This window comes from Polistes dominula, unplaced genomic scaffold, assembly GCF_049000335.1.
Source record: "Polistes dominula isolate Pdom_NZ unplaced genomic scaffold, Pdom_raw_medaka contig_24, whole genome shotgun sequence".
NCBI classification, from domain to species: domain Eukaryota; kingdom Metazoa; phylum Arthropoda; class Insecta; order Hymenoptera; family Vespidae; genus Polistes; species Polistes dominula.
In genome coordinates, this window is record NW_028301150.1 from 5,808,287 (window position 1) to 5,828,466 (window position 20,180).

Genomic DNA, 20,180 nt, shown 5'->3' on the forward strand with positions numbered 1-20,180 from the left:
GTTATATACGTTTTTTATATTTTTATGTAATATATAATATTAATATTTAAATAATGTATTATATATAATATTATAATATATTATTAGCGTCAAGAAAGTTCAGCGAGTATTTTTTTCCTTCACTTGAGATAAAAAACAAAATAAATATTATCATTAAATTTTTAGCTCAAACATATTCCAAGTATCCTAACAATGAAATTTTTAATTTTCATATTTTATCTATGCCTTTCTTAAAAATGTTGTTAAAGATGTTTCCCTAAACCCCGTCCAATAATAAAAGACGTTCATATCGAACGTTACCTGCCTTGAATTGTGGATAAAGAAAAAAGTTTTATACAAGAACATTTTATTAACATAAACAAAATATGTTGATATTATTTTTTAAAACGTAATACGATTTTTTTTCATAATATTTAATAGTAAAAAAAACAAGAGATACAAATAATTGCAAAAATTTATCAGTCTAATAGTTTGCTATTCTTTTGTTTTCTTCTTTTGATAGAAATCATCGAACCGATTTCAAACTTTTTGCGGTTAGTGTATTACGTATCATTTATATACTTTACATACGTATATACATAAAGTACATATTTATGTATTGTGTCCCATTGTCGCGTTTGGCCATCGTTGTCGCTGACTTCGTTCAGGGCGCGACTGGTATAAATTATCGGAAAGATTTTATCGTACGCGCGAGAAAGTTCTTCTCTCTTTCTCTTTCCCTCTTTTTATCTCTCCCTCTCACTCTTTTTCTCTATGCACCCTGTTCGTAACCAGAGGGCTGACATAGGAATAAGTACGTCATCGATTTTTACCCTGAGGACTATGAGCCCCGTTCCCTTTCCCTTGCTACTAAATTATTTTTCTTTTATTATTATTATAATTATTATTATTTCTCATTTTCATTTTATCTCTGGTATATCGCGGTAACATGGTAAATGATAACGGGTAATAATAATAATAATAATAATAATAACGTCCTAATGAATAATTCTAAAATCGCGTTTGATTTTAATTATTTGATTTATTACTTTATTTTTTTTTTCATTCTATTTTATTTTATTTCGTTTTTATTTTTATTTTTATTCTTTCTCTCATTCGAAGCAGAAAAAAGGGGAACGTTAAATAACGATAAAATATAACACGAAGAAACGAGAAAAGTGTAAGAACGAAGAAGAGGGTGTTGTAATAATTCATCCTTTTTGTTTCTTTATACTTTCGCGATACGTTTGTATTACATGCATGTGTATTATCTCTCTAATCCACCAATCCCACCACCCCACCTTATATTATACGTTCCTTTTCGTTTCCTTCGAGTTTTTCGTCGTACACGTAGGAGAATTTAAAGTATGTCAATGGTTAAAAATAATCTTTCGAAGTTCGTTAAAAATATATTCCACCGGTCCGACGTTACCCGTCAAAACAGCGTGAGCCTGACAGAAAGAGAGAAAGAGAGAGAGAGAGAGAGAGAGAGAGAGAGAAATACACGGATAGAATATAAAGCGTGTATACATATATATGTGTGTACGTGTGTGTATATAAGTGTATTGCACGGTTTTGCTCGTTGTCGATTCGCCAAAGGAAAACAACGTTATATCAACGTCGAACGTAATACGCGTGGCTCGTTCATCGTTTATCGTATCTTTTCGTCGAACACGAAGAAACAGGGGTCCATTTGCGAAAACGAAATGAGTTTTCTCACCGTATCATTCTCTCTTATTCTTTTTATACATTTATCAATATATACATGCACACAATATATATATATATATATATATATATATATATATATATATATTCGTTGCATAAATATGTATAACAAACCATGATGCAATCCTGACTCCACTATTATATTAAAGGATTATAAACAAAATTATACTTTTTAAAATATTTTAAACAAAGATTGCTTTATCAAAAACTGTAAAAGAATACGTGTTTTTAATAATCTGTGTAAAATTAAAAGGCAAAATAAATTCTTTCGAAATAATTCGGATCATTATACTGAAAGTTTCTTGTTTCTCTACTTTTGTTTAATAAAGTTGTATTATACATACAATAATATTTTATATTAGATTTTATTTTTACGGGCTAATATACGATTCATTCATTTGTTATTCCTAATTATTGTTTTTCTAATATTGCATATAAAATTTGTTAACAAATAACAAACAAATAACACAAATCGTGAATGTAAGATAGTTGAATATATGTTACGATCGATGTGTTTATTTTCAGAAGATTTTTACGTAAAGTATTGATCAATCTATAGAATAATGTCCATTAGGTTTTGATTAATATATAGAATGTGTTTCAGTAGGGTACGTTTAGAGCACACGAAAGGAAAGAAAAAAATAAGATCTCAAGTTAACGTAAGTGGAACAAATCACGACAGGTGTACGGTGTCGTACGTACCGGTCATGAAATGATCTACATATTTCGTACTGTGCACGCACACATGTACACGCATTCGCAACTGTCTGACTATAAGAACTTAATCTTCCCAACTTCCATGTTGTAAAGGCAGATGGAAGTAATATTTAGTTACAGTTTGTATGCTCTGGAAAAATAAATTACGTTATTTCCTCACCCTTCGTCGAACCCCTTGCAAACCATCACGACTGTATACTCGAAACTAAATACTCGTTTCATTTTGACAAAACTTTGAATAAAAAATCCTGCAAAAAAGTCTGACGCAACACTGTTACAACTCTCTCAAAAAAAAAAGGAAAGTACTCTGTGACAAAACCTGAGGGGAGAATTTTGCTTGGGAAATGTATACAATGTTCGCAGTAATACATTGACCCCCTAACAAATATATATAAAATGTTTAGATTTCAGAAACGGTTGACTTTTCGAAATATGTCTAAAAAACCTTCTTATTCTGTAAAGTGTATAATATATACCATATTAATATTGAATGGTTTTTTTGGAACACCCTGTATATTCTCTCGTAATATAAGTAAAGTGTATTAGAGTATTAAAATAATTGTTAATTAATCGAAAGAAATATCTATTGTTACCTGAAAACACCGAGTATATGATCGGAGTACTGTCTTCCTTCGAAATTCATCTTCAGACTGGCACGTTGTCCTCTATGTAAGTTCGTTTATTGAAAGTTGTTTATGTGACTTTTTGTAAAAGGAAATTTTATTTATCATGAATATTATTCTTGTTATACACATACTCAACGTTTGCAAAGTCATATAAACAACATTTAATAGAAGAATTTTCATAGAGAACTATGTAAGTGTCAGTCTGAAAGTGAATTTCGAAGAGGACGGTACTCCGAACGTATATTTCGTGCTTTTAAACAACAATAGACTCTCCTATCGAATAATTAAAAATTATTTAAATATTCTAATATACTTTACTTATATTACAGGTAACTTTTAGCTTCGTAGTTATCACTGCGCAAGAACAATAAAATAATTATATAAGAATGAAAAAAATACTAAAATGTTTAAAAAACAATATATCTTATACATAATATATAAGTATTGAATGTTTATTTGGAACACTCTGTATACTTGGATTCAATTGTACATATCTTTATCTATGTCATAGTCGATAAATTATTACAGTAGTCGTGTTATTTCCGATTGAACGATATTTCTCATTCTCTCTTCTTCTTCTTCTTCTTCTTCTTCTTCTTCTTCTTCTTCTTCTTCTTCTTCTTCTTCTTCTTCTTTCTCATCAAATATAGATCCAGAAATATATCAGTGACCTTGATCGTGAAACCTTGTCTATGCAACAACATCTAATTCCTTCTCGCAAATTCGATAAATTATAATATTTATCCAAAGTTTATTATCGATCATTTATCTTTTATAATAATATGCAATTAATAAACGTCGATCGTATTAGATTTCAATCCTATTTCATTTGAAAATTCTACTATCATCATTTTCTTCTTGTTTCAATCTATTTCTCTCGGATTTCTCTTCATCGGTACGTGGGGTTCCGAAGCCCAACAGTGCTATCGAGCTGCAACGAAATGTTTATAACGTTGGAAAACACACGCGTGCGATACGAATGAAATCCCAGGCTCGTTTGTATGCAAATTCAAGACTGGTCCCGGCAATCTCCGTGGCTCTTTCCTCTTTTCTCTCTCTCTCTCTCTCTCTCTCTCTCTTCCTCTATCTCTTTCTCTTTTCTAAATCACGATAGTATTCCAACATGATTTTCTTTCTCTCTCTCTCTCTCTCTCTCTCTCTCTCTTTCACGTATATTCCATGGCAATTAAGCGCCGCTAAGAGGTTTTCACGTTTTAGACTATCGCTATCCAGGGCTTTAGACTTGAATTGTTGTTTATCGAACGACTTGCGCATACAACTGTGAGTTTTCCCTCGAAAATTTCTCTACCCCCACCCCCGCTATTTCTCTACTATGCTACCAAAGCTGCCGCTTTTGCTTCTGCGGTATTATTACTCTATCGAGAGTATTGCGTTGTGTTATTGTTATGTACCTTCGTATATGCCACCACCCGCTAAGATTTTATAGGATACTATCAAATATGTTTTGATTAAATCGATGTACGTAAGTTTAAAGGATGGGAAGAAAAGGGGAGGAGTTGGAAGAAGAGAAGGGAAACACTATCGCGAAAATATGTTCAGTAATGTGAACATGATATTATATATAGATGCTATTTATTTAAACGTAAACTTCCCTCACTCCGTGATATTACGTTTTAACGAGCACTTTCCTTTTTTAAATGTACTCATACTTTAAGTTTTCTTACGATGATATAAATAAAAATGGAATTATGAAGATTTTCTTACACATCGATTGTTTCGATAAAAAAAAAAGATTTGATATCGTGATAACACGATAAAGTGTTATTTTTTTTTAGATAAATAAATAAAAAATTTTATAGTATAAGTGTAAAATTTTACGTATATTTATTTTCCAGGTTACCTTTAACGTTTACGAAAAAGAGAGAGAGAGAGAAAATAGAGAAAAAGGTCGTCGACAATCCAGGCCCCCGATTTTCCTATGCATATTCCATTTCTCGACGGAGGGTGAGTCGATGTTAGGTGGTAGTGCTAGTTCCACACCTCCATACCTCTCAACATACCACCCTTATATCTGCTTTTACTATCCTTAGGAAAATCACGTTTCGCACGGTATCTAAATTCGTGGATTTATCGAGAGATTTAGACCGAGCTGTCTCGAGAAAGAGAGTTTTTTTTTCCCTCCTTGAAAGTGAGTTTTTCTAAGAGAAAACTAAACCATTTTTCTTATCTCGAAGATGTCCGCTACATATATATGTATATAAATATATAATATATATATATTTTTTTTTAAATTTAACAGATAAAAGCATCGAAAGAGTTGATTTAATTCGAATTATTCTTTCTTTGCTATTTTTACTATGAGATAGTAGAAAAAAAGGAAAAAAATAATTTAGGGTGGTTTGAAGATAAATAATTGTTGTTATATGATTTAATAAAATCACATTTCCTCATCTTTTATATTCGTATATTTTCTAATTTATCGGTAAAAGCGTATGACTTTCGGATAGTAAAATGGCTCCAGAGATCTATTTCGATCTTTAGTACAAGGATTGCCATTGGTTCTTTGCCAAATACTATAATTAACATTATACTTGGCGTTAAAACACGTCGTATATATGCGAACGACATAACTGCAGCCACGAAATTTCTATTCCTTTAAGAAATTTCGATTTCACTCATAAGTCGGAAATTAAGTGTGAAATCGAAAGAGATGGAAGGGCGAGGGAGAGAGAAGAGGTCGGGGGAAGAAAGAGAATGAGAAAAAGACGAAGAGGAAGAAGAAGAGAAAACGAAAAAGAATAAGAGATAATTTTTTTTCCTTTTTTTTTTTCCTGAAAAAAGTAAGAACGTTGAAAAATCGAAGAAGTGTGAGAAATCGATAAGAAACCGAACAATCGTTGTTCCTTCGGACAAGTACGTCGTAAAAATAAAATACAAAGAAGGTTTTCTAAGAACAATAAATAGAGAGAGAGGAGTATCTCACGATCGAACAACTCAAGGGAATAAATCGTGTGAATTTTCTTTATAAAATAGAGAGACGAGTAAGAAAGAATGAGAGAGAAATAAAAAAAGAGAGAGAGAGAGAGAGAGAGAAAGATAAATAGACACACGTATGAGTTGAAAAGTTTTGAGTCTAACATAGAAACAATTTCTTTACGATTTAAATTGATTTTTTATTTGTTTATATATTCTCCAACCTTTTCAATTTTATCCTCTTAGATAAATAGATAAATAAATAAATAGATAGATAAATGAAAAAAGAAAAAAAGGGTATGATGGATTAAAATAAAGGGAGAAAATGAAAGATTATGTGTAAATTAATAAACCAAACGAATCGAGCAACAACTATTTTTAAAGCTTTTATCAGATATTCGGTGATGTTTTTCATGAAGTGTTAAGTCTGTGTGTATTTTTACGTAGTTATTATAAAGATACGAAACAATATTATCATTGATGCGATCAAATCAAAAGTCATCTTGAATATTGGAATGAGATCAAAAATTCTCTCGTTCTGACTCATTGTTCTTCTTCTCGATCTTTATTTAGTCCATTTCTCTTATTTCTTCTCATATCTCGTAAGATGTAATACAGATAAGGAGGGGGGAGGGACTTGTTTGTATTCAAATTTCTCGCGTTTTAATTTTTCTTTTTTTAATCTACCAAATGTAGAAGAAAATTCATATCGAATATTGGTCAAGGTATTATAAAAATATTCATTTATTTATTAATTTAATCAAATATTAAATATATATAACTATTGTTATTGTTATTATTATTATGTTAAATATTTTTGTATTATCGAAAAATACAATTTCTATAATTTAACATTTATATTCTTCTTTTGATATCTATTGAAAATAAATCTCTCTTTCTCTCTCTCTCTCTCTCTCTCTCTCTCTCATCTTTTTTTTTTCGATAGCATAAAAAAAAAAAAAGAAACACTATCTATTCGAGAGCAAAATTTTTTAGCGAAACCATACAACACCAGCATTTGATCTTTTCCCATTTTGACGTGGAGAAAAATTGTATTATATATTCCAATGCGAAAAGAAAAAGAAAAAAAAACGAACGCCGCCCTCCTCCCGTTTTCGTATAAATATTTAATAACAAAAAAAAAAAAAATACGCATAAATAAAAGATAAACGAATTCGAGAAGAGATTTGAATGAAAAAGAAAAAAAAAGAAATAGAAAATAGTAAAAAGTTAAGAGAGGAAAAAAACAACACACTGCTGGACAAATCCAGAAAGAAGAAGAACTCGTAGGAGAAATAGAAGGTCGACTTTCCCGGCACGTAAAATGCCTCTTCGTCGAACCAACCAACCAACCAACTGTCCCCTCCTCCCTCTCACCCTCTACTACCACCATCATTTCATCCTCCCTCTTGCTCTTCTTCCTCGTAGAGGAAAGAAAGTCGGTTCTTCCATCCATCCAACAACAGTATCACCAGAACCAGCATCACCATCAGCAACAGTACTAGCACCAGCAACAGTACCAGCAACAGCACAGCAGCTCGGTTTTATTACTCTTTCCGCGTACCGTATGTCGGCACGGTAATTGCGGCTCCGCCGAGGCACAACATTTTATTCTTTTCTTTCTTCTTTTTTCCCTTCTCTTCTTACTCCACCCCCTTCCACTCCCTTTACCCCTGCTCGTCCACCCCTTCTTCATCCCGCCTCCTATCTTCCAACATCCCTCTCAATGGACATCATTGTTCTCCGCTACACGATGCACCGTTCCGTTCGTTTCATTTCGTTTCGTTTCGTTCGTTTCGTTGAGTAACGAGCACAACACGTATTTGCTATTTTTTCTACATTTTTCTCTTTATACAATTTTTCACTATTATTTTTTGTTTTGTTTCTTTATTTAATTCACGATCTATCTATCTTTTTCATATCCATTCCATTTTTTTGTCATTTATTCTTTTTCTTTTTTACCAATGACCCTCCCCCACTCTTCTCCTCTTCCTGATGGATAACCGTAAACTCCCACCCCTTTCCCATTTGGTTATTTAATTCGATAAAAAAGACTCGAAACTTGCCTTTAACACGATAACGTCAAATATAACAATACCTATGTGTTTTTCTGTGTACATGTGTATACCTATGTGTGTGTCTGTATTGATGTTAACGTGCGTTCGTACTGGATACCAACGTACTTCCGGTCGGTTTAACGATCGGATCGATAACGGGATGATGCGTTCCGCTGGACGAGCAAATGCGTTTCCCTCGAAATTTTCGTTCAACGACAACGACAACGATTTTGCTATCTTCGAAAATGACACGATGGAGAAGGGAAGGGAAAGGGGAGGGTAGAATGATGATGTTTTATGATCATGAATGAATCAAAATTTGTCAGGAAAAAGATAGGCGCTTGGTCGATGAATTTGTCGTTAAAACTCGAATACGTTGTTTATAAGTAATAAAGAAAATGATTGTTCATACGTAGACATTTTGTCGACGATTTTATTAATCTTTTATATACAATAACAAAAAAAGAGATCAATATAATCCATGTTTAAATATTGAATCGAGTAATGTATATATATACACAAAATGAGTACTTCTTTGAAAAAAATGACATTGAAAATGACAAAATGAGTATTTCTTTTAGGAAAACTATTACACCCATAAACCGTATATACAATTTTCTAAACAATTTCATTGAAAGGTCAAATATTTTTTTTGGTTCTATCGCAATGATAAATATAAAATATGCAAAATGATGATGGATTATTAGAACCAGTTAATACTCATTCTGTTAATGCCATAAACGCGATTCATTACATTCGTAATAATCGGTAAAGTTGTCAAAAAATAATATTTATCAATGATAAAATAAAAACTAAAAGTTATTCTATAATCGTTGTAATTTAGATTAGGGAATAAGTATCTATCTATCTATCTATCTATCTATCTATCTATTTATCTCTTGTATCTCTAGACGAAAAGTTTCGTATACAGAGAGTAGATATCAAAATTACAGAAGACACAGATATATAAACAGAGGTCTCATCTTTTGACTACATGAAATAGTCTCCTCAACATCTTTGGCCTATGTATTAGTTCTAGCAAAGCTTTCCTAGTGGTCGGTTGGTCGAGCAAGTTTGCGTTAAAGCCAACTACTCTAGTACTAAAAGCCAATCTCGAGGCGAGTACGATTAGCGTGACCATGAACCACCACCACCACCACCACCATTCTCTGGACCATCCTCCTCTTTCAGTCTTCTCTTTCCTCCCTTTCCTCTTTCCTCTTATCCTCATCTACCTTATTCTCGTCTTCTCGAATACGAGAAGAGACGATGCTACAACAGCCCCAAGGCTGGAGGACGAACTTCCGAGATAGATAATGTCTGTGATGTCCAAGTTAGAAAGCCAAGTCGTCTCCTTCTACCTTACTTTCGTCTTAGCCAACCCTCTAGCTTATTCCTCAACTTACTCATTTCCTCACTCACTCACTCACTCATTCTCTTCCTTCCTTCCTTTCTTGCAGAAGTCTATTGGAAAAGTGTAACTTCCATGTGTTGTTTGCTTGCGGCCTTCTCTTAAGTGTACTTCTCACGTGATTCAATTTATTTTTGCGATATCTATTGCAAAAGTGAGTAAAAGAAATAGGAAGTGTGAGAAAGTGTGTGCGTTGCTGACGATAGGATAACGAAAATGTATCGCAATAGAGTAAGAAAAGGAGAATAGTGGATGGTAGGGTAGGATAGGGTAGGGAAGAATAAAGTAGGGTGGGGTAGGGTAGGGTAGGGTAGGTAGATAGCTAGCTAGCTTTTCCTTCCTCATGGCTGTAACTCGTGATAATGCTGACGGAGAAGATCCCAAAGGAAAAAGAGAGAAAGCTAGTAGAAGAGGAGGGAGGATATGATAGTAGCAGTTTGTAACGGACTAAGATTTAACAGTGTTATCCGGATAATCCTAATCGCGGAATAAAGCGTACTGTGTTATCATTTCTTACGTAGTTGATATTAAAGCGAAAGAAAAAGAGAGAAAGTGACGAGAGAATAAAAATAAAAACGATGATGAAAACATTAGTGGAAAAAAAAATAAACAATAACTTCGTAAAAATGAGTTACATTATTTCTTATTAAAATTATTTTGATATATCGTATTATGGGAAATATTGAAAATAAAAAGGATAATCGAATTATTATAATATTATTATCTTGTCGTAAAATGTTCGAGATATCTTGAATCAATCTTATTTGTTAATGGTGTTATTATGTATTTTAGGAAACAAGTGAAACAAGGAGAAGAAACGCGACCTTCTCTCGTGAAGGATTAACCGGAAATTTATGCAGCAACATCTGCCGACGTGTCTCGGGGTTCTCCGGTTCGGCGATTCGATCGTACCAAGCAGCTGGGCCGTACAACACACACTACGGTTCACTCTCTGAACGTCTTCTAACTTGCCAGACGGCTTAACGTTTATCATGCGAGAGATTAATTGACGACAAAGATAAAAGGACACCAAGAAAAAACAAGATAACGTATTTTTTTCTTTCTTTCTTTCGATATATTATTATCTTTGTTAACGTGTATAATTAGTTTTTAATTATAATATTAATACGTATGTGTTCAAGATCTACTAGATACATATATGTATATATCAAATTGATATATAATTATCATATAGGAACGTAAAAAAAATCATACTAAAATATTAATATAACTCTGATAACCTTTTGGTTGGGTCAAACCATTTTTAAATAATTTTTCAAAATTATTATATTATTTATAAGGACTCTTAATTTATTTTTTTTTATCTAACTTGTTTTCTTTTCTTTTTGTTCAGATTGCAAAGCTATAAATTTAAACATTTTTCATTCAGTGGGTTATACTTGAATAAGATTAATATTCGGCACGGAACAAAAACGCAATTAAATGAATATTTTAACAAATTTTGATACATAAAATGCGTGTCTTTACAATTGTCCTGACATTTTAGACAGGTTTCAATTATTATTCTAAACAAGTATGCGTACTCAAATTGTGTGTGCGTCTCTATGTGTCCTGTGTATGTGTGTGATAAAGAGAGGAGGGAACAAGTTCATAGCAGCGTGTCACGCGTTCCTAGTCGTCCGCCAACGCACAAATGATCGAAACGAGGTCAATTGACCACGTCGTGATATAAGACTGCATTAGTGTGGGGCGTACGTGTGAATTGAATGGTTTCGTTTCCAGGGAAGAACTCGTCGCAACTGACGCTGAGAATTAGACAGAGAAAGAGAGAGAGAGAGAGAGAGAGAGAGAAAATGCTACCACGTATCTGCAATGTCATCGACACGTTCCAACTATATCGAAGTGGGTTGTACGCGATTCGGTACGTGGAAATGATTGTTCAAACATTTGTCGTTGTGTTTCTTCTATTTTCTTTCTCTCATTTTTATTTTCTTTCATTTCTTCCATGTTTCCCCATACAAATTCTTTTGAAAGCTTTTCTCTTTCGCACACAGTTAAGCAAGATTGTTTTTTTCCAACTAGTACTACTTTTTTTCTTTTTCTTTTTTTCTATTAACAATTTTTAATTTTTTTCAAATCATAAACATTCGATAGACAAGTATCGTTGTTTTCAAAAGTCCTTGAATAAATTAGAATTCTCGAAATTGTTCTTTTAATAATCAAAACTAACGCTCGTTCTCTTCGCGTTTAAAGGATTAAATAAAGTTTCCAACAAATGGAAAATACCCAGAAAGCGTAGAAACGACCAAGAAAAAGGGGTGGGGGCGAGGAAGGGGGTACTTCGAAAACTATGAAAATGAAGAGGAAAAAATAAACGTTCAAGTGAACTAGTATTAGAAAATATATAACGAAGAGAGAAGGAGAAAGAGAGGGATAGACAATAGAATGAATTTTTCGACGATCATTAGAACCTTTTCTCTTTTTAACGTAGCGACATTTAATGAGCGTGCCATACTACTACAACTACTACTACTACTACATAGCAACCAGACTGGATTCTTCGTATGCGTGCCTAATGATGATTCCTTTGCGAGTCCGCAAGGAAAAAAAGAGAAAGAGAGAGAGAGAGAAATAAAGGGAGACCCTTGGCCCAGACAAATAGGCAAATGCCGCTAAGAGTGGCGAATTTAACCAACAAAGATATAAAAGAAAGACAGAGAGAGAGAGAGAGAGAGAGAGAGAGAGAGATAAAGAGAAACTAAAATTATGAAAAAAACAGGAGAGAAGATGAGGGGTTAGGAGAGAGAGAGAAGGGGTGAATCCAGCGTCGCGTCGTTTGGCGCCTTCTTTCCACTCTCTCTCTCTCTTTCTCTCTCTCTCTCTTTCTTTCTTTTTTGTAGCCGCGAAAAGCACATTGTTCGACGAAACGTGCACCCTCTCCCTTTTCTCCCGCACACCCTTCTTCTTCACTCTCCTTCCCTTTCTCTTTTCTTTCAACGTCGCCATAGTCGACGCTTTTCTACCCCCGAAAGCGTCTTCCTGCAACGAGCACTCAACCTCCCTTCACGTCCACAGAGCATTTCGTTTCGCTATTGTTCCGCTACCTCGGTGTGAGAAAGAGAGAAAGTGTACACTCTTCGTTTGTACCCTATATGCGTTTATAGGTTTATATATATATGTATGTATGTATGTATGTATGTATGTATGTATGTATGTATGTATGTATGTATGTATGTATGTATGTATGTATGTATGTATGTATGTATGCATGCATATATATATATATATATATATATATATATATATATATATATATATATATGTGTGTGTGTGTGTGTGAGTGTGTGTGTGTGTGAAGAGTGGTAAGGATGTATGTGTGAAATAGAAAGAGAGAGAAAGAGTTTCTGAGACGTCAGTAAACTCGTCTCGAAGTTAGCAACGAAAGGGTTCGTCCCTTTTGTTTTCCAGAGGATTTTCCTCTTTCCTAGCTTTTTGGCTGCTTCTCTCCTCTTCTCTTCTCTCTTTTTCCTCACTTCTTCTCTTCGCTTCTTTTCTCTTCACTTCACTTTTCTTTATTTCTTTTTTTTATTACGTTCTCGCAATTTCTTTCTCCATCTATCTTCTCCATCTATTCTTTCATTCTCCTCTAGGGAGATTTACTTTTTCGAAACAGGAGACAAATCAAATATACATAAGCGTATATATAAGTATCTTTCTCGACCCTGTCGAAGGAGGGAAAGAGGGGTAAGACTATTCAAGGTCAAGAGTAGTCCGATGTTAATCTTTCGTAACCGATGAAAAAATTTATTCACAAAATGATTTGAAGTGATTGTAAGCTCGATATTTTGTAATATAATCATATACATCGTACATCATTATATTTTTCATACTTTGAATTATATATTAACATTATATTTTATACGTTGACTAACAAAATTCTTTTTGGGTATCGGCAAATAACAAAATGTGATTGGAATTTTGAGAAGTATAATATAATATTATAATCCTTTCTTGTGGTTGTATATATACGTGTAAGATTCTAACAAAATTGATGAAATACGAGTATAATTCCGATCAGATAAGTATCCTATTAAATTTTATTTTTTGCTTCCTTTTACCCACTCCTTTTTTAGGACAAAGGATAACGATCGATTTACAAACGATTAGAGTTTCGAAACGTTGAGACTGTTATCTTGAAATAAAAAATTGTTATTATCTATATCTCACGTTTTATCCATAACGGCGAATAACCACCCCCAGCCCACCCATAAAGAAAGAAAAATATTAAAAAGAATACTGAACGATAAAAAAAAATCGTTTAAACGTTTCGAATAAAGCAAATATATGTTGGGAGAAAAATATATATATTCAAAAGGTATAGAACTTGAAATAACTTTTCACAAATGAGAGAGAGAGAGAAAAAACAGTAAAAAAAAAAAAAAAAAAGAGAGACTAAACGAAAACGAGCGCCACTGCTTTCTATATCGAGAAAAAAAGATTGAGAATGAAAGAGAGAGAGAAAGAGAAAAAAAAGGGTTGAATAAAAAAAGAAGAGGAAAGGGCTCAACGACGTCGAAAAAGTCGGATTTTCTGAAGACAAAAGAGCACGGTAGTACAGCAGCTCAAAAAAACTTGGATGATCTCGCTTGGTTGCTCCTCATAGTTTCGGAGAAAATTTTTACTTTTGGAATCCTGATCGTTAAAATCGTCTCACGTTCACGCTTTCGAATGATATAACATCACACACACACATACACACTCTTCAATAAATTATAACGATAATATTATATATTAATAAATTTGTTTTAAAAAACGATTACATTTATATATTTTTATTATTTATATATTTGTACACACGTATATAAATACTAAAAAGGCTCTATCCTCTTGATTTATAAAAACAAAAAGTTTCACTAGTTAATAATTTTACTATTATAGAGTGATGTATATTTACATATATCATTGTAACGTCTCTTGTATTTACAATACACGTTAATGTATCTATAATATATATTTGTATCGATTATTAGAATTGTTACCTTGTTGCATAAACACGACTCGAATTTATTCAGTTAACAAAACAAAAAAATATCATTTAAATCAAATAACATTTCTTATCCAATAATCGAAACTATTAAAGTTTATAATATGCAATAAGATTGAAAAAGCGCGTTCACATTAATCCGTCCGATTTCATGTGAAAAATTATCCAAAGGGATTTCTCTTTTTCACGACGCATTCTCACGAAGAACGGTGCGAGAGTAAAAAAGAAAAAGAGCCGCGTTTGAACTCTCCGACCTCCTCCTTCTGTTTCTCCACCTCTTCTTTCCCTTTCTTTCTTGCTGCTACATTACTACAGAAGGTTATCAGTGAGCAGTAGGAGAAGGGAAGTACAATATAGTATAGACTCATGAGTGTGTGTGTGTATTGTATGCAATAGTATCGCGAACGAGCGGCTCTCGAAATTAAACGTGAGCCTCGTGTAAACGCAACGAGCAGCCAGCTCCAAATTAACAATACCTCTCTCTCTCTCTCTCTCTTTCTTTTTTTCTTTCGGATAAGAAACAAAGGGCAGCAGCATGAAAAAAAAAAACAAACAAAATAAAAAAAAAGAAGAGTAAAAGAAAGGGGCGGAAAAAAGGGCATAATACATATACACAGGAAGAAGAACACAAGGAAGCACGTGGATGTAGTATGGACGGGGGATCGAGTGGGGTATGGGGAGGGGGTGCGTGTGTGTTACAGAGGAGAGACACCACGCGCATACACATTTTCTCAGTCCCCTTTTCGGTTTTGCTACAATCATGGTACACGCATCGGCGATAATTAAAAACAGTAATCTACCTTACCGACGACTATCAGTCGACCGAATAGGGTGAGAAACAGCAAGGACGTATCGCTATTATGACGTCACGCTGTCAGTCCCCGAAAGAGGGATCCGGTCGATGTTAGTGGTAGTGATAGTGATAGTGGTGGTAAGTGGTGCTAGTAGTGGTGGTGGTAGTGATGGTGGTGCTCAGGCTTTTGGGGGTGGTTATGCTGCTATTGAGTGGGTGGTAAGTAGAGAAGGGGGGTCGATGGCAGACGGAGAATGCACGGTGGTGTACAGTAGCCATGACACCGGCTGGAAGGCATGCTTCGAAGACGACGTCGTCGTTGACGACGACGACGATGACTACTATGACGAGGGCGTAGGTGGGGGGATATACAACACGGCGGTGACTCTCTTCTCCTACCCTCCTTCTCACCCTCTCGTCTTCTTTCTCTTTCCGCCCCTGAGCCAGGGGTATTTTTCCATAATCAATAACATGCCTCTATTCTCGTCACACCGAGCGAGCCGGCTCTGCCCTCACCACCACCACCGTTACTACTACCACCACCACACCCACCTTCTCCTCCTCGCGCCCTCTCGACATCACCAACCTGTTCAGGTGACAGTGGTGCTCATTCTTGTCAACATTACAAAAATCAAATCTCCTATCTACCTCGAAGATTGTTTTTTTTTTAATTTCCTATTTAAATTCTAGTTTTATACTTTTTTTCTTTTTTTTTCCTTCCTCTCTTCCGTAGGATTGAGAATTATAACGAACGGATCTACGATATGTCAGAATTTTTACTCGATAAGTTTTCCTTGAAATTTTTCGAGTAAAACATTTTTTTTTCGCATGTAAAGAGACTTTGTTTTAGTTTATGCTTTGTTTTTCCACATTGAATTAGTTCAACAAACTATAAATAAAAGGGACGAAAGAAGTTAGTAGTCGAGTTTATCGATCGAAGGACTCTCTCTCTTTCTCTTCCTCTCTTACTTTATCGAGGAGTAAAAGATATAGAAAATAAACGGGATGAGAAACCCTGGTTAAACCGGTGGTTTAAGGGTGGCACGAGTGGCGGGTGAAAGAGTTCATTAAAACCAGCACCGTCTGCACCCCCTTCCCTCCTCTCATAGTCCCCGACCTGACCAATTCGCCGGTAGCACCCTCCTTCCTTCCCACTCTCTCTTCCTCTCTCCCTCTCTATTTCTCTTTTTCTCCCTACCTCTTAGCACGGTATGGTGAAGAAGGTGAAAAAAAGAGTGCATCGTGGATTGGAAAACAAAAAAAAATAAAAATGTCAAAACGTTCGACCACCACCAGCTAGCCAGCTCGGTTCGGTTCGATGAGAGTTCGTATGATCTTTTTTTGAAATTCGCAGAAAAGGAAATTAAAAAAAAAAATGGAGAGAGAAATATTACAAGAGAATGTGTAATCAGAATATATTTTTACCCTTCTCTCTTCACCACCCCCCCTTCGCGCTATTTTTCTGTTCATTTGACTATTTCTTTCCTTTTCTATTTTTCGTTCCCCTCTTTTTCGCTTTTCATCCTCCCTTTTTTCTCCGGGTGGTTTTTCTCTCTTTCTCTCTCTCTCTCTCACTTTAACGATTAATCAAACTGTTATCAGATGATAATAAAGACTGTGACGCGTGAGGTTGTTGTGGTTGCGTGTCCACTACGTTATACCTATTTATCGTGAAAGATAGGAAAATGTGAGAGAAAAAGAGAAAGAAAGAAGAGAATGTGTATGTGTGAGAGAGAAAGAAACAGAGTTTCAGAGAGAGAGAAAGGCCACAAGCAAAAGAGATAACGATAATGTTCGGCCACAATCCGTGGTGATTAATCTAACGTTTATACGAGTTTCAGAGCTGTTTGCGCCTTGGTTGTCTCTACTGTAATATGAAGAATAACGAATTCACCAACGTACGTTGAAACAACAACCCTTTTCTCTTTTGTATTCCTCCCCTCCCAACCTTCTTCACTATTATCTATACATCAATCTTTAACTCTATTTTTTTCGTTGCATTTCGAACAGAGTGATCATCGTCAACGTTATAACGCATAATACCGTGAGATAAATAATGCCGATCCGATGATCAAAAATTCATATGACGCAAGTTTTGATCAATGATTCTTAACCCTGAAAATGGATTACGCCAAAGTATCGGGAAAATTGTTTTGCTTACTTGTTTTTTTTCTCTTTTTCTTCTTCTTTTTTCATTCCATATGGAAAATTTTTTGGTCGACTTTTTTTTTCTTTTACTTACTTTCTAATTTTTTGAAAGGGGGTGGTGGTGGTGTTCTAAAAGCGTCGTTGTTGAGTTGTCACGCTGGCAACATGACGTCAGAAAGAAAGGGGAAGGAAGAGAAGAGGAGCGGGATGAAGAGCAATAGAGTGGGAAAAGGTAAATACGTATGAGTGAGTAACGTATACGTATATATATATATATATATATACATACGTGGTACGCCTATATACACGTTGAAAATGAACAGATGAGAGAGAATGAAGCGAGTTCGCGTTCGTGGGTGGAAAGAAGCACGTGTAAGAGAGAGAGAAAGAGAGAGAAAGAGTGAAAAAGAGTGAGAAAGAGTGAAAGAGAGTGCCTGAAAAGGGAAGAGGAGGAGGAGGTGGAGGAGGAGGAGGTGGAGGAGGTGGAGGAGGAGGTGGAGGAGGAGGAGCGGTTATGGTAAAAGAGAGATTCGAAACGAGCTGAGCATTACCGGGATAGTAGTTGCGGTAACTCCGTGACTGGTCAATACTTTTTCACTTGATCGAAAGCACTCGTACGTGCGATTAAACGTATTCCCTTAAATAACCCGGTGGACAAAGTTTTGTCGAATTTTTTTTTACGTTGATTCACAAAAGCGAAAAAAAAGATCAAAAAGAAAAAAAAGGAACGAGGGCCAACTGATTTGTGCAACAGCAATAATGTTCTTCCCTCTTGGGTCATCACCGTCCGCCCTAAACGCGTATATTCGTGCGAACGTATGCAACGCGCGAAATAGATGGACAAAGGTATAGAACGAAATATATATATATATAACGATTATCTTCTTTTCCTTTATCCATCGTCGAACGTAAAAGACAAACAATGAAAAGCAAACAAAAAAAAATAATAAAAATATATGAAGAGAGTAATATTTTCCTAACAAAATTGTATATCGAAGGGTTTTTAATCTGCTCAACCAATCCATCCCATTTCATATTCGCCAATGGTTAGATTCGATAAAAGCTTCAACGATAAATATACGAACATAAATTAAAACTAATATACAAACAAACGAAAACTAAAAAAAATGAGAAAATGTAAATATTAGGATGAACCGGAAAAAGTTCGTGTTTTTAAAAAAATTAGTATTTTTCCACGAAAAATTTTACAAAAAAAAAAAAAAAAGAAAAAAGAAGCAATCCATATAAAGCAGTATTAAAAGTAAAATTTCAACCACAATAAACGCGGAAACTTTTTGGTTATTCACCTTAATATCTACATGTAGTGTTTAGCGTATCTAGAAAAATGAAAAAGAAAAACAAAAGGAAACGAAAGATAACGACGAATCGATTAGTAAAGTTGACATTGAGGATCGATACATGATTTTGGTGGTGGGGGAAGGGAGGGGACTGGTAGTGGTCAGGTAACGGTAGAAAGAAACGATTGGATGGGTCGAGTTCACTTGGGCCGGAGACGGAAATCCGTTTTCCCGTTGGCTCCATCGCTATATCGTAAACTGCGTTTCACGCGTCGAATGATTCTCGAGTAGCGTGAAAGAGAATGAGTGAGTGAGTGATCGAGAAAGAGAGAGAGAAGGAGAGAGGAAACATGTCCGGTCGAAAAGCCACAGACGAACGAACAAACCATCACCCCAATCCCACCCCACCCTTATCCCATCGTACCCCAAACATCATTCGGAATTTGCGTGCGCGAGCCACGCGTAGGCTTCGAGCCGAGTTAATCCGGCTTAAAGCTCGAATTAACGTGCAAGGCCCCGGCGTCACAAAAGCCACGAGGGTCTCTCGAGCTTAAAGAGATTTCGAGTCGTTAGTCGAGTTACGAAAAGGGGGTACACCTCCCCCTCCAACCCTCTCCTCTCCTCTCATCTCTCCACCACCCGTCTCTACTCTCTACTCAACCACCTTCCAAGCGGAAGAGCAGTGAAAGAAGGAAATGTCGAAGGTTAGATAGAGAGAAGGAATGATTGAAAGAGAAAGAGAGAGAGAAAGAGGGTAGAGACTCCCCGAAAACTCACGTAATTAAGCAACTTTTTGCTGGTCTTCCACTCGAATGAGGATTTTCGTTTGGTAAACTGCAATTTTTCTAAACGATCACCGTCCACCAAAGACTACCACCCCTTTCTCTATCCTCCTCTTTTTTTTTCTTTTCTTTTTTTTTCTATTCAACTTTCTCTACCTCTCTCTCTCTCTCTCTCTCTCTCTCTCTCTCTTTCTCTTTCTATTTCTCTTTTTTCCTTTTTAACTTTATTCTTTGGCTCGAAAGGCTCCACTTTTCAAGTGTAGGTCGGAATTCACCACTCATCTACCATGACTTCGAAGTTATCTTTGTAACCTTCTAACTAAAATACCTGCTTTTTCTTTCTCTTCTTCTTCTTCTTATTCTGTTTTCGTTCTACTATTCTCAAAAGAAGAAATGGATGAAGAAGAAAAAAAGAAAAGATCACAAGTTTTTCGTCGACGAAGCATATTTTGTTCTATTTCCTTCTTTACTTGCGTCAATAATCGTCTAAAAGCTGCGACCATTTTTCAAGCCTACACATATATAAATCTTTCTATCTCACATTTTCCGTATTCGATAACAAGAAGAGAGAAAAGGATGGAAAACATTTGCGAGAAATGGAAAATCACTTTCGTTCGTTCGAATTTCGCGAGAAACTAAATTCCGTCTGATCGTAGTAGTAAACAAGTAGGGAGGATTGAGTGGGTTAGGAGGGAGAAAAGG

General features: G+C 35.0%; 1 protein-coding gene and 2 long non-coding RNA genes across 12 annotated transcripts in view; 2 read left to right on the plus strand and 1 right to left on the minus strand.

The window, feature by feature from the left end:
* The window catches only part of Mxd (MAX dimerization protein), a 152,154-nt gene that overhangs the window by 3,386 nt on the left and 128,588 nt on the right, over positions 1-20,180 (minus strand). The gene's annotated exons all lie outside the window — the stretch shown is intronic.
* LOC149030825 (uncharacterized) lies at positions 9,621-12,679 on the plus strand. The gene is made up of 3 exons (XR_016178344.1): positions 9,621-10,501; positions 11,196-11,334; positions 11,667-12,679. It is a non-coding gene; the product is annotated as an uncharacterized LOC149030825 (long non-coding RNA).
* Positions 17,855-20,180, plus strand: part of LOC107066498 (uncharacterized) — a 31,571-nt gene continuing 29,245 nt past the window's right edge. Inside the window, exon 1 of one of the 2 annotated variants that reach the window (XR_016178343.1) lies at positions 17,855-18,244. This is a non-coding gene — a long non-coding RNA (uncharacterized LOC107066498). The remainder of the gene's footprint in view (positions 18,245-20,180) is intronic. The other variant, XR_001475738.2, reaches the window with a different exon arrangement.